Genomic DNA, 15,797 nt, shown 5'->3' with positions numbered 1-15,797 from the left:
AGGCCGTTTGCTCGCTCCACTTGGCCGTTTGACTGTGGATGGGCGACGGACGCTAGGTCCAGTCGGATGCCCCGTGTTGCGCAAAAACGGGCCAAGGCGCCTTTGGCAAAATTTGTGCCGTTGTCGGTGATGATGTTGTGTGGTATGCCGTACCGAATTGTGATATCGGAGATGAAAGTTACGGCAGTCGGACCGTTCAGCTTCTTGATTGGCTTTGCTTCTATCCACTTGGTGAACTTGTCCACTGCGACAAGTAAGTGAGTTAAACCACCTCGTGCTATCTTGAATGGTCGCACCATGTCTAGACCCCAAACTGCGAAAGGCCAGGCAATGGGGATGGTCTTGAGTGCAGAAGCTGGCTGGTGCGGCTTGGAGCTGAACTTCTGGCACCCTTTGCATTTTTGGACCAACTCCTTGGCCTCTTCCAAGGCAGTTGGCTAGAAGAAACCGTGTCGAAAGGCTTTGGCGACGAGTGCTCTTGAAGCCGCATGGTGGCCGCACTTGCCTTGATGGATGTCTTTGAGAATCGCTTGGCCTTGCTCTGGCTCTACGCAGCGCTGGTAGACACCAGTGACGCTGCGCCTGACCAGCTCTCTGTTGACTATGGTGTAGGCTTCCGCCCGGCGTTGTATTTGCCAAGCTAAGGTCTCTTCAGTCGGCAGCTCTTTGTTCACCAGGAATTTGAGGATGGGCTAGGCCCATGACGGTGCTGCTATTTCTTCAACTGCCAGAACTGCGACTTGGACGAGGGCGGTTGGGCTGGGAGGCGGTGGGATGGAGTCAACAACCGCTTGCTGGGTTAATGAAATCCCCAGGCCAACTGGCGCGGTCCTTGGGCCAAGTTCTGGAGTCTTCGAGTCCGCCACCGCAGTCCCCGGGCCGGATTCGACTGTGGCGGCTTTGGAGTCATCCGCCAAAATCCCCGTACCGACTGCCGGAGCTCTGGAGTCGGATCCGACATCTTCGGGAGGAGCCGGCACAAAAATGGAGTCTGATTCCGGTGAAGGCTTGACAGACGGCTTGAGGAGGCATTGAAGGGCGACGCCAGATGGTATTGCTTGGCGGGTGGAGCCGATTGGCGCCAAGGCATCTGCTTGGTCGTTGTCATTTCTTTGCACATGGAGAAACTCGCACCCTTCAAAATACCCGCTGAGTTGCTGCACGAGGAAACGGTAACTCACCATGTTTGCATCTTTCGCGTCCCAGTCGCCAGATGATTGCTGAACCACTAAGTCCGAGTCGCCATAACACAAGATTCGGCGGATGCCAAGTTCTTTGGCAAGCCGGAGCCTGTGAATGAGCGCCTCGTACTCGGCGACGTTGTTGGAGGCGGAAAAGTGGATTTGCAGCATGTATTTGAGCTTATCACCTTTGGGAGAGGTGAGGACGACGCCGGCTCCCAAGCCGGTGCGCATCTTGGAGCCGTCGAAATGCATCCGCCAATGGGTGGAGTCAGGCGCTGGAGGTAGGTACTGGGTCTCGGCCCAGTCGATGAGGAAGTCGGCCAGTGCTTGTGACTTGATAGCGGTGCAGGGCTGGTAGTGGATGGTGTAAGGAGCCAGCTCTATGGCCCACTTGGCCACTTGACCAGAAGCATCTCGGCTACCGATGATCTCGGCAAGTGGGGCCGTGCGGACCACCGTGATTGGATGCTCTTGAAAGTAAGACTTCAATTTCTTGGCAGCAAAGTGTACGCCATAGCACATCTTCTGGTAGTGGGGGTAGTTCTGCTTGGAGGTCGACAGTACCTCGCTCAGGTAATATATCGGTCTCTGTACAGGTAGCGCCTTGCCTTCCTCCTTGCGTTCCACTACAATGACCATGCTGACTACCCGGCTGGTGGCAGCGATGTACAGGAGCATCGGTTCCTTTGGAGTCGGAGCCGCCAGGACCGGTGGAGTAGTCAGCATCTTCTTCAACTGGAGAAAAGCTTCGTCCGCCTTATGGTTCCACTCGAAAAAAGTGGTCTTCTTCATGAGTTGGTATAAGGGGAGAGCTTTCTCGCCCAGCCGACTGATGAATCGGCTGATGGACGCCAAGCAGCCGGTGAACTTCTGCACATCCAACAGTCGGCTGGGTACCTCCATTCTCTCAATGGCCTTGATCTTTACTGGGTTGCATTCTATGCCGCGTTCAGAGACCAGGAAGCCAAGGAGCTGGCCGGCTGGTACTCTGAAGACACACTTCTCGGGGTTGAGCTTAATCTGGAATCGGCGCAGGTTCTCGAAGGTCTCCTTGAGGTCTTCCAGCAGTGTCCCACGCTTTTCCGTCTTCACCACCACATCGTCCACATAGACGTGGGCGTTCCTGCCGAGCTGCTTGAGGAGGCACTTCTGCATACAACGCTGAAAGGTGGCGCCGGCATTCCTTAAGCCGAACGTCATGGTGAGGTAGCAGAAGGCTCCAAACGGCGTGATGAAGGCGGTCTTCAGTCTGTCAGCCGGGTTCAGCTTGATCTGGTGATATCCTGAGTATGCATCCAAAAAACTCAACAGCTCGCATCCGGCTGTGGAGTCTATCACCTGATCGATTCTTGGTAGAGCAAATGGGTCCTTGGGGCAGCCCTTGTTGAGGCTCGTGTAGTCGATACACATTCGCCACTGCTTGTTCTTCTTTAGTACCAGGACCGGATTTGCTAGCCATTCTGGAAAGAACACTTCCATAATGAAGTCGGCTGCTAGGAGTCGGGCTATCTCTTCTCCGACAACTCTTCTCTTTTCTTCTGACAGGCGGTGCAGGGGCTGCCTGACTGGCTTTGCATCAGATCGGACATGTAACTTGTGCTCGGCGAATTCCGTCGGTACACCTAGCATGTCTTTGGGGGACCATGCGAAGATGTCCCGATTCTCACAGAGGAAATCGACGAGCTCGCCTTCCTATTTGCTGTCGAGGTTTGCACCTACGACGGCGTACCTCTCTGGGTGCTCCGAATCCAAGGGTATCTTCTTTGTCTCTTTGGCTGGCTTGAACGAACCCTCAGCCTCCGACTCTTTTGGGTTGGGCGGCACCTCAGGCTGCTTGCCGGCCATCGCCACAACTCGCGTGAGGAGCCGCTTCTTGGCCGCGATTACCAGGGACTCGGCCAGCCGACTGCTCTCAGCCGCGCAAGCAGACGACTTCCGGTAGTCGCCAGCCACAGTCAGAATTCCCTTGGAACTGGGCATCTTCATCTTGAGGTAGGCGTAGTGGGGGACCGCCATGAACTTGGCCAAGTAGTGCATGGTATGGGCTCTCAAGGTCCACCACCTCAACCCAAACAGATTCTCTGCGGAAGTGATATTTGTCTCCAAAGAGGACGTCCATCAGGATTTTGCCGATTGGTGAGCAGGAAAGCCCAGGAACAATGTCGTGGAACACAGTCCGGCTGTTCTGAAGCTGTCTTTGCTTGATTCCTAACTTCTCCATGGTGTCCTGGTACAGGATATTGATGCTGCTGCCTCCATCTATCAGAACTCGCGAGAAACGTGCGGCTCATCTGTCTGTGGAAAAGGTGGCGTCCAGGACCATGGCATAGGAGCTCGGACTCGGCATCACTTCTGGGTGGTCAGCCCTGCTCCAGCTGATGGGCTTCTCAGACCAGTGCATGAACTCTGGCGTCTCCGACGCTACTGCATTCACCTCTTGTCGCTGCAGCCGCCTGCTGCGTCGATCATCAGCCACACTAGTGAACACCACATAGGCTCCGTGCTCTTCAGGGTATTCATCTTGTACTGCGCCGACTGGCCTGACAGCCGGCTGCTGGGGCGGAGGCGGAGGCGGCTGCCCAGCAGGTGGGGGAGGCAGGACACTTCCGGGTGGTGTGATTCGACGGCTTCGCGCCTCTATGGAACTTGCAAGGTCCATCCAGGGTCTGCTCATAGGAGAAGGCCGACAACCAATTTGGCTTGCCGCCTTTCTGTCGCTTGGGCGGGGGCTGCTCATCTGGCTGCTGGGCTTCAACGGTCGCGACCTGCTAGCTGCTGGAAGCCGGCTGCGGGCCCTTGTGCTTGTGGTCGCCCTGCTGTTGTCGTCGGCTGGCGTCTGCCGCCGGAGTTCTTGGAGCTTGAGGGGCCATTTGCCAGTTGTGCTGATTTGAATCTCCGCCTTCATGGAGGAGTCGGCCGTGGCATACTTGTCCGCTATGATCAGCAGCTCGTCGAGGGTTTCTGGCTCGTCGCAAAGGAGCTTGTGCTTGAGGAGGGTGCCTTCTCTGCACCTGGCTGTGAAGTACTTGATGGCTTGCACCTCATGCACGCCCTCGCAGGAGTTCCGGAGCTCGGCCCAACGCATGAGGTAATCGCGAGTCGACTCGTCGGGGCCTTGCACGCACAAGGAGAGCTGACGAGGCTTGGGAGGACGCTTGTATGTGCTGGTGAAGTTGCGGACGAATGCTTCGGTGAAGTCGACCCAGCTGTTGATGTTGCGGGGCTTTAGGCTGTTCAGCCATGTCCGGGCCGTGCCCTGGACCATGAGCGGAACATACTTTACGGCGACACGCTTGTTGCCGTTTGCTATGCTGACAGCCGTGGAGTAGTCAACTAGCCAGTCTTCCGGCTTCACGGAGCCGGTATACTTGGGCGTGTCTCTTGGGAGCGTGAACCCTCTGGGAAAGGGCTCGTCCCGAATGCGGGGCCCGAAACAAGGCGGACCCATCTCGCCTTCTTCCAGCGCTAAGGACCGGTGAAGTCGGTCGATCCGGTGGTGGGCGTCATTCTCTCCAACTCCCTCTCGGCGGCCAAGGCGGTAACCGAGAGTCGGATGGTCAACAGGCGGCGGGGAGACTCGCCTCTCCTTGCGGGGAGGGGGAGGCGGACAGTCGTCCCGTCTTTCCACTGCTCTTGGGCGGCCGTCTTGGTCGCGCTCTATGGTAATGCGAGTCCGACTGTGGCTGACAGCCGGCTCCTTGTCTCTTCTTCCTCGGGCGCCGCCAGTCGGCGTCCAAGATGTCGTGCCTTGATCTCGGTTAAGGTCGTTGTTTTGCCGCTGCGGCGCCTCCGTGCGGCAGCCGGCCTCGTTCTGCATGGCAGCCGCGTCGAGGAGGCGCTGGACTCGCTCCATCATGAGGCGGCGCTCTTCGCCCTCGAAATTGTCCAGCTCATCCGCCGCTGCCTCGGCGGCTCGGATGTTCTCCGCTGGTGTAGCGTACATAGGGCGGCTTGCCCCAAACAGGTTGGCGATGGCTACGCCGCGCTGCTAGACCGTGCCGAAGCGGCTGGGCCCCGCCGGGGCCGGCGAGCCGCCGACGGTGCGATCCATCTCCCGCTGGTAGGCTTCTGACAAGCGCCTCATGCTGGCCAGCTTCTTTGCGCCTTCAACGAGCTGAAGGCGGCGCGCCTCCAATGTCTCTGCGTCAGCGTCTTGCCGAATGGGCGCAGTTAGGTCTTGCAGCACCGCGCCGAGTGAGTTGTGCGCTCCTCCGCCGGGGAGCTCGCCATGACTGATGACTAGCACCTCGGTGACGGTGCTTCCGTTGCTCTCTGCACGGGGGAGAGGTTCGTCGTAGACCACCACATTGGTGGGGAACGCGTCGAGCGACACGGTGTCAGAGTCGACCAGCATCGGGTCGGTGGAGCCTACGGACTCCAAGTCTATGGCAGGCTCGCCGGAAACGTGGAGTTGATCGAGGAGGCCCGCGAGGAGGTTCTCGGGGCCGCCCGTGCCTGCGTTGGATGCAGGTTCATCGGAGAGGCGGACCTCGCCGACAAGTTCGGCCAAGGAGCTAGCCGCGCAAGCGATCTCAATGCCGCTTAGCGCGTCGGCGCAAACTCCGTCTGGCATGCCTGGCTGGCTGCGCTCGCCAGGGAGGAAAAGGGTTCCCGTCTAGAACAGATCTCCGGACGGCAGTGCACCAGGCCCCACGGTGGGCGCCAAATGTCGGGGGTTTGGTGCGACATATGCCAAAGGATGGCTTATCATGGTGGGGGCGAGTAGAATGTCGCTGGTGCCTGGAAACGGGATGAGGCGAAGACATGCACGCCGGCGAATCTTACGCAGCTTCAGGGCTCTCCGAGGAGATAATACCCCTATTGCTGCTCTGCGGGGTCTCTGCATGATCACTATGGCAAAGTGTTTACACGGTTGCTCCTTGAGCTGTTTCTTGGAGGTAGGAGAGGGCAAGGCTAGCTCTCTCCCTTCTATATGATCTGGTCTAGAGCTAATGGGTTCCAACCCTTTGCATGGGTGCCCTGGGGGGTTTATATAGGCCTACCCCCAGGGGTACAATGGTAATCCGGCTAAACGCGGGCCTAGTCGTCAGTGCCTCTGGCCTCCGTCTTCTCTACCGACCGCTGGGGCCCGCCAACTGGCCTGGTACGGAGCCGACAGGCCACGTCCGCCGCGGGCGGGTCTTTCCGGCTGCTGATTACTGTAGCCGTGCTTCTAATGATGTGGGTTTGATCATGAGGTCGTGGCAACAGCCCCGCCGCCCGGCGGGCGATCACTGTCGCCACTCCCCATCACATCTTGATTAAATGGCACGTGGGCCCCGGGGAAGGGCTCGGCCGACTCCCCCGGGCCGACTCCCGACGGGTCCGACTGGTGGTCCTCTTGCCGTCTCCTGGGGTCTCACCGACTGGTGGGACCTGCTGCCTCTAGGCCGTACAGACAAGCCGCCGTGGGTGCAGGATTCGGTCCTGCGGTGCTGATGTTAGGGCTGGCATGGCAACAGTGCCACGCCGCACGGAGATCTTCTGGGGTACGGCGTGCTGTAGCCATGCCTGGCCTTGGTAAGGGGCAGGAGCGGGCTTCATTATCGCCACTCCCCTGCCCTGTCCCACTTGATGAGGTCATGGGGGGTGTTGGAGTCGCAGGCCGACTCCCCGAAGCCGGCTTCTCTGGAAGTCGGCTCTCCTTGAAGTCGTCCCTGGGACTCGGCCGTGAGTGGTCAGTCGGCCACCTTTGCCGTTGCTTCCTCAGAAGGCGGCTCTACGTCCTGGGGTCTTGAGGGGCGCATCCTGCCCCGATGTCTTGAAAGGTTCTGGGGCTCGGGTCGGCCTTCCCGTGGCCCATTACTCCGACAAGATCTCTCGGTTGTTATGTTGACAATGAAAGTATACCGCTCAAAATATTATTCATATCTATTTCAAAACCGAGCTCTGGCACCTCTGCAAAGCCCTGCTTCCCTCTGCGAAGGGCTTATCTATTTACTTTTATGTCGAGTCATCATCCTATTATTAAAAAGCACCAGTTGGAGAGCACCTCTATCATTTGCATCCATTACTGTTAGTTTACATTGCGTATGACTGTGACTGGATCTCTTTTACCATGAATTACAATGTCTAGTCAGTCCTTGATCCTTAAAGGTGCTCTGCATTTATGTTTTGAGGTCTTGGAAAGGGCTTGCGAGATACCATCTTGTTATATCATATCATGATTGTTTTGAGAAGGTGTTATCATCCGAGATTTGTTATTATTGCTCGCTAGCTGATTATGCCATTGATATGAGTAAACATGAGACCTAAATGTTATTGTGAACATGGTTAGTTCATATTCTTTGCTGAAAACTTGAATGCTGGCTTTACATATTTACAACAACAAGAGAAAACAGAGTTTGTAAAAGTTTTTCTTTATCAGTTTCAGTTTATCAACTGAATTGCTTGAGGACAAGCAAAGTTTTAAGCTTGGGGGAGTTGATACGTCTCCATCGTATCTACTTTTCCAAACACTTTTGCCCTTGTTTTGGACTCTAGCTTGCATGATTTGAATGGAACTAACCCAGACTGACGCTGCTTTCAGCAGAATTGCCATGGTGTTATTTTTGTGCAGAAATAAAAGTTCTCGGAATGACCTGAGAATCAACGGAGATTATTTTTGGAATATATAAAAAATACTGGAAGAAGAATCCACATCAGGGGCCCACACCCTGTCCACGAGGGTGGGGGCGCGCTGCTACCTCTTGAGCACTGCGTTGGTTTTCCCTTGAAGAGGAAAGGGTGGTGCAGTAAAGCAGCGTAAGTATTTCCCTCAGTTTTTGAGAACCAAGGTATCGATCCAGTAGGTGACCACGCGCGAGTCACCTCGTACCTACACACACAAATAAGAACCTCACAACCAACGCGATAAAGGGGTTGTCAATCCCTTCACGGCCACTTGCAAGAGTGAGATCTGATAGAGATGATAATAATAAGATAGGTATTTTTGGTATTTTTATGATATAGATTGAAAGTAAATAAAGCAAAATAAATGGTGCCAAAAATAGCTTGTTGACGGAAGATTAATATGATGGAAAATAGACCCGGGGGCCATAGGTTTCACTAGTGGCTTCTCTCAAGACAGCATAAGTATTACGGTGGATGAACAAATTATTGTCGAGCAATTGATAGAAAGCGAATGATTATGTGAATATCTAGGCATGATCATGTATATAGGCATCACATCCGTGACAAGTTGATCGAAACGATTCTGCATCTACTACTATTACTCCACACATCGACCGCTATATAGCATGCATCTAGAGTATTAAGTTCATAAGAACAGAGTAACGCCTCAAGAAAGATGACATGGTGTAGAGGGATAAACTCATGCAATATGATATAAACCCCATCATTTTATACTCGATGGCAACAATACAATACGTGTTGTTTCCCTTTCTGTCACTAGGATCGAGCACCGCAAAATTGAACCCAAAGCTAAGCACTTCTCCCATTGCAAGAAAGATCAATCTACAAGGCCAAACCAAACTGATAATTCGAAGAGACTTGCAAAGATAAACCAATCATACATAAAATAATTCAGAGAAGATTCAAATATTGTTCATAGATAGACTTGATGATAAATCCACAATTCATCGGATCTCGACAAACACACCGCAAAAGAAGATTACATCGAATAGATCTCCAAGAGAATCGAGGAGAACTTTGTATTGAGATCCAAAGAGAGAGAAGAAGCCATCTAGCTACTACTATGGACCCGAAGGTCTGAAGTAAACTACTCACACATCATCGGAGAGGCCATGGAGTTGATGTAGAGGCCCTCCGTGATCAATGCCCCCTCCGGCGGAGCTCCGGAAAAGGCCCCAAGATGGGATCTCTTGGGTACAGAAGGTTGCGGCGGTGGAATTAGGTTTTCGTGGTGCTCCTGGATGTTTGGGGGTACATGGATATATATAGGAGGAAGAAGTAGGTCGGTGAAGCAATGAGGGGCCCACGAGGGTGGAGGGCGCGCCCAGGGGGGTCGGCGCGCCCCCTGCCTCGTGGCCTCCTCGATTGTTTCTTGACGCCCACTCCAAGTCTCCTAGATTACGTTCGTTGAGAAAATCACGTTCCCGAAGGTTTCATTCCGTTTGGACTCCGTTTGATATTCCTTTTCGGCGAAACACTGAAATAGGCAAAAAACAGCAATTTGGGATGGGCCTCCGGTTAATAGGTTAGTCCCAAAAATAATATGAAAGTGTAAAAATAAGCCCATTAACATCCAAAATAGATAATATAATAGCATGGAGCAATCAAAAATTATAGATACATTGGAGACGTATCACGCGCCCCCTGCCTCGTGGGCCCCCTGACGCTCCACAGACCTCAACTCCAACTCCATATATTCGTGTCCGGGGAAAAACCAGAGAGAAGGATTCATCGCGTTTTACGATATAGAGCTGCCGCCAAGCCCTAAACTCTCTCGGGAGGGTTGATATGGAGTCCGTTCGGGGCTCCAGAGAGGGGAATCCATCGCCATCGTCATCATCAACCTTCCTCCATCACCAATTTCTTGATGCTCACCACCGTGCCTGAGTAATTCCATCGTAGGCTTGCTGGATGGTGATGGGTTGGATGAGATTTATCATGTAATCGAGTTAGTTTTGTTAGGGTTTGATCCCTAGTGTCCACTATGTTCTGAGATTGATGTTGCTATGACTTTGCTATGCTTAATGCTTGTCACTAGGGCTCGAGTGCCATGATTTCAGATCTGAACCTATTATGTTTTCATGAATATCTGTGAGTTCTTGATCCTATCTTGCAAGTCTATAGTCACCTACTATGTGTTATGATCTGGCAACCCCGAAGTGACAATAATCGGGACCACTCCGGGTGATGATCGTAGTTTGAGGAGTTCATGTATTCACTATGTGTTAATGCTTTGGTCCAGTACTCTATTAAAAGGAGGCCTTAATATCCCTTAGTTTCCAATAGGACCCCGCTGCCACCGGAGGGTAGGACAAAATATGTCATGCAAGTTCTTTTCCATAAGCATGTATGACTATATTCGGAATACATGCCTACATTACATTGATAAACTGGAGCTAGTTCTGTGTCACCCTATGTTATGACTGTTACATGATCGATCGCATCCGACATAATTCTCCATCACGGATCCAATGCCTACGAGCTTTTCATATATTGGTCTTCGCTTATTTACTTTTCTGTTGCTATTGTTTCAACCACTACAAAACCCAAAAATATTACTTTTTCTACCGTTACCACTACTATCATATTACTTTGCTACTAAATACCTTGCTACAGATATTAAGTTTCCAGGTGTGGTTGAATTGACAACTCAGTTGCTAATACTTGAGAATATTCCTTGGCTTCCCTTGTGTCGAATCAATAAATTTGGGTTGAATACTCTACCCTCGAAAAATGTTGCGATCCCCTATACTTGTGGGTTATCACGCCCCAGGGGGGCAGGCGCGCCCCTGACCCTCGTGGAAACCCCGTAAGGTGGTTTTTGCCCTTCTTTCGCCGCAAGAAAGCTAATATCGGATAAAAATCGTGTTCAAGTTTCAATCCAATCGGAGTTATGGATCTCTGGGAATATAAGAAATGGTGAAAGGCCAGATCTGGGAGCGCAGAAACAAAGAGAGATAGAGAGACAGATCCAATCTCGGAGGGGCTCTCGCCCCTCCCATTACATGGAGACCAAGGACCAGAGGGGAAACCCTTCTCCCATCTAGGGAGAATATTAAGGAAGAAGAAGAAGGGGGGCTCTCTCTCCCTCTCTCCAGGTGGTGCCGGAACGCTGACGGGGCCATCATCGCGACAACGATCTACACCAACAACTTCACCGCCGTCATCACCAAATCTTCCCCCTCTATGCAGCGGTGTAACCCCTCTTTTACCCGCTGTAATATCTACTTAAACATGGTGCTCAATGCTATATATTATTTCCCGATGATGTATGGCTATCCTATGATGTTTGAGTAGATCTGTTTTGTCCTATGGGTTAATTGATGATCGTGATTGGTTTGAGTTGCATGTTTTATTATTGGTGTTGTCCTGTGGTGCTCTCCATGTTGCGCAAGCGTGAGGGATCCCCGTTGTAGGGTTTGTAATATGTTCATGATTTCCTTATGGTGGGTGGCGTGAGTGACAGAAGCACAAACCCGAGTAAGTAGGTTGTTTGCGTATGGGAATAAAGAGGACTTGATACTTTAATGCTATGGTTGGGTTTTACCTTAATGATCTTTAGTAGTTGCGGATGCTTGCTAGAGTTCCAATCATAAGTTCATATGATCCAGGAAGAGAAAGTGTGTTAGCTTATGCCTCTCCCTCAAATAAAATTGCAATACTGATTACCAGTCTAGTTATCGATTGCCTAGGGACAAATAACTTTCTTGTGTGACAACAAGCTCTCTACTAAAACTAACTTAGTTGTGTCTTCATCTAAACAGCCCCTACTTTTTATTTACGTGCTCTTTATTATCTTGCAAACCTATCCAATAACACCTACAAAGTACTTCTAGTTTCATACTTGTTATAGGTAAAGAGAACGTTAAGCGTGCGTAGAGTTGTATCAGTGGTCGATAGAACTTGAGGGAATATTTGTTCTACCTTTAGCTCCTCGGTGGGTTCGACGCACTTACTTATCGAAAGAGGCTACAATTGATCCCCTATACTTCTGGGTTATCAGGGAGCGGCGATGCGAGCGGCGCAATCCTGGTGATCTCCCTCGGCTTGTCAGCAACGAGGTTGTCGACGTCACCATGGTCGCAATGCTCGGCGACGGTGAAGGTGATGCCATCGCCCGGCTGGTAGTGGATCTCGTAGCGGTCAGCCGTGCCGGGCACGAGTCGGAGGTGGCTGGCAAGCGGGTAGTAGGCGTGGAGGGCTTGGGAGATTGAGGCCTTGAGGTTGGAGAGGATGGCGGGGATGTCGGCATCGGCGACGAGGTGGTAGAAGAAGACACACTCGACGGGTGGGAGGTCGAGGAAGAAGACGTCGAAGAAGGTGAGCGGGAGGGAGGACTCCAGCAGGGCTGCGCCGGTGCTCATCGAGGGCGCTACGAGAGTGGTGTCGAGGACGCTGAGAATCGGGGGTGGCGAGGCTTGCTGCACTGGCGCCATTGCCGTTGTTAGGTATGTGTACTTGGTGATGAAGCAGAGCAGCTATATATGGGCTAGCTAGCTTCGTCGTGTTGTATGTCCTGCTCAAGTACTGACACCATCTTAATACTCCCAGACCCAGGCTAGCCAAGGCCTTGCATGGCGCCATCTCCGATGATAACGTGCCAGTTTGGTGGCGGTGCTCTGCGGAGCTGGTAAATACAGTATGTATGACTTTTCCAATGCTAGTTTCTTTTTGAGAAAATTCTACTGCTAGTGAATTTCGGGACTGTAGATTTCGAGTTTTCCAGTGGTTACGATGCCCTATTTGCCTGATGTGAGAAAAAACAAACTAGCTTAGCTAGCTAGCCATTCGAACCTGCTCTTGACTCTTGATACGTCTCCAACGTATCTATAATTTTTGATTGCTCCATGCTATTATATTATCTATTTTGGATGTTAATGGGCTTTATTTTACACTTTTATATCATTTTTGGGACTAACCTATTAACCGGAGGCCCAGCCCAAATTGCTATTTTTTTGCCTATTTTAGAGTTCCGCCGAAAAGGAATATCAAACGGAGTCCAAATGGAATGAAACCTTCGGGAACGTGATTTTCTCAACGAACGTGATCCACGAGACTTGGAGTAGGCGTCAAGAAACAACCGAGGAGGCCACGAGGCAGGGGGTGCGCCTACCCCCCTGGGCATGCCCTCCACCCTCGTGGGCCCCTCGTTGCTCCACCGACGTACTTCTTCCTCCTTTATATATATGCACGTACCCCCAAACATCTAGGGGCACCACGAAAACCTAATTCCACCACCGCAACCTTCTGTACCCGAGAGATCCCATCTTGGGGCCTTTTCCGGAGCTCCGCCGGAGGGGGCATTGATCACGGAGGGCCTCTACATCAACTCCATGGCCTCTTCGGTGATGTGTGAGTAGTTTACTTCAGACCTTCGGGTCCATAGCTAGTAGCTAGATGGCTTCTTCTCTCTCTTTGGATCTCAATACAAAGTTCTTCTCGATTCTCTTGGAGATCTATTCGATGTAATCTTCTTTTGCGGTGTGTTTGTCGAGATCCGATGAATTGTGGGTTTATGATCCAGATTATCTATGAACAATATTTGATTCTTTTCTGAATTCTTTTATGTATTATTGGTTTGTCTTTGCAAGTCTCTTCGAATTATTAGTTTGGTTTGGCCAACTAGATTGATCTTTCTTGTAATGGGAGAAGTGCTTAGCTTTGGGTTCAATCTTGCGGTGCTCGATCCCAGTGACAGTAGGGGAAATGACACGTATTGTATTATTGCCATCGAGGATAAAAAGATGGGGTTTATATCATATTGCATGAGTTTATCCCTCTACATCATGTCATCTTGCTTACGGCGTTACTCTGTTCTTATGAACTTAATACTCTAGATGCATGCTGGATAGCGGTCGATGTGTGGAGTAATAGTAGTAGATGCAGAATCGTTTCGGTCTACTTGTCGCGGACGTGATGCCTATATACATGATCATGCCTAGATATTCTCATAATTATTCGCTTTTCTATCAATTGCTCGATAGTAATTTGTTCACCCACCGTAATACTTATGCTATCTTGAGAGAAGCCACTAGTGAAACCTATGGCCCCCTGGTCTATTTTCCATCATACAAGTTTCCCATCTACTTTATTTTGCTATCTTTTACTTTCAATCTATATCATAAAAATACCAAAAATATTTACCTTATTATTATTATCTCTATCAGATCTCACTCTTGCAAGTGGCCGTGAAGGGATTGACAACCCCTTTATCACGTTGGTTGCGAGGTTCTTATTTGTTTGTGTAGGTACGAGGTGACTCGCGCGTGGTCTCCTACTGGATTGATATCTTGGTTCTAAAAAACTGAGGGAAATACTTACGCTGCTTTACTGGATCACCCTTTCCTCTTCAAGGGAAAACAAACGCAGTGCTCAAGAGGTAGCTAGAAGGATTTAGGGCTGATCTGGAGTCCGTGCGGGGCTCCGGAGAGGGGAATCCATCGCCATCATCATCATCAACCTTCCTCCATCAGCAATTTCATGATGCTCGCTGCCGTGCGTGAGTAATTCCATCGTAGGCTTGCTGGACGGTGATGGTTGGATGAGATTTATCATGTAATGGAGTTAGTTTTGTTAGGGTTTGATCCCTAGTATCCACTATGTTCTGAGATTGATGTTGCTATGACTTTGCTATGCCTAATGCTTGTCACTAGGGCCCGAGTGCCATTATTTCAGATCTGAACCTATTATGTTTTCATCAATATATGAGAGTTCTTGATCCTATCTTGCAAGTCTATAGTCACCTACTATGTGTTATGATCCGGCAACCCCGAAGTGACAATAGTCGGGAACTCTCCCGGTGATGACCATAGTTTGAGGAGTTCATGTATTCACTATGTGTTAATGCTTTGGTCTGGTACTCTATTAAAAGGAGGCCTTAATATCCCTTAGTTTCCAATAGAACCCGATTGCCACGGGAGGGTAGGACAAAAGATTTCATGCAAGTTCTTTTCCATAAGCACGTATGACTATATTCGGAATACATGCCTACATTACATTGATGAATTGGAGTTAGTTCTGTGTCACCCTAGGTTAAGACTATTACATGATCGATCACATCCGACATAATTTTCTATCACCGATCCATTGCCTACAAGCTTTCCATATATTGTTCTTCGCTTATTTACTTTTCTGTTGCTATTGTTCTCATCACTATAAAACACAAAAAATATTACTTTTGCTATCGTTACCTTTTACCATCGTTACCACTACTATCATATTACTTTGCTACTAAACAGTTTGATGCAGATACTAAGTTTCCAAGTGTGGTTGAATTGACAACTCAGCTACTAATACTTGAGAATATTCTTTGGCTCCCCGTGTGTCGAATCAATAAATTTGTGTTGAATACTCTACCCTCGAAAACTGTTGCGATCCCCTATACTTGTGGGTTATCAAGACTATTTTCTGGCGCCCAGGGGGTAGGGCACGCCCCCCACCCTCGTGGTTGGTGGGTGGCCCACCTCTGGTACTTCTTGCGCCCAATATTTTTTATATATTCTGAAAAGTGCTTCCGTGGAGTTTCAGGACTTTTGGAGATGTGCAGAATAGGTCTCTAATATTTGCTTCTTTTCCAGCCCAGAATTCCTGCTGCGGCATCCCCCCTCTTCTTGTAAACCTTGTAAAATAAGAGAGAATAGGCATAAGTATTGTGACATAATATGTAATAACATCCCATAATGCAATAAATATCAATATAAAAGCATGATGCAAAATGGACGTATCAACTCCCCCAAGCTTAGACCTCGCTTGTCCTCAAGCGAAAGCCGAAATCGAAAAATATGTCCACATGTTTGGAGATAGAGGTGTCGATAAAAATAAAATGCTGACATGATGGCATCATGATCACTCTTAGATATTGTCATATGATCTCTTATGCTAAAGTAACAATTCAATCACAATTTCAAGTATGAATCATAAATTTCATTGAAAACTAACAAACTCTAATCTTAGTCATTGAGGCAATTGCAATTTATCATA

The 15,797-nt window shown here is 50.2% G+C and overlaps 1 pseudogene; it reads right to left on the bottom strand.

Moving 5' to 3' along the window:
• LOC125553474 (anthocyanidin 3-O-glucoside 6''-O-acyltransferase-like) overlaps positions 1-12,253 on the bottom strand; it is a 98,576-nt pseudogene extending 86,323 nt beyond the window's left edge.
• Positions 12,254-15,797: the final 3,544 nt, after the last annotated feature.

Source organism: Triticum urartu, chromosome 4A, assembly GCF_056163025.1.
Source record: "Triticum urartu cultivar PI428250 chromosome 4A, HENAU_Tu73, whole genome shotgun sequence".
NCBI classification, from domain to species: domain Eukaryota; kingdom Viridiplantae; phylum Streptophyta; class Magnoliopsida; order Poales; family Poaceae; genus Triticum; species Triticum urartu.
Note: the sequence above shows the minus strand (reverse complement) of the source record. Positions and strands in the feature narration are given on the sequence as shown.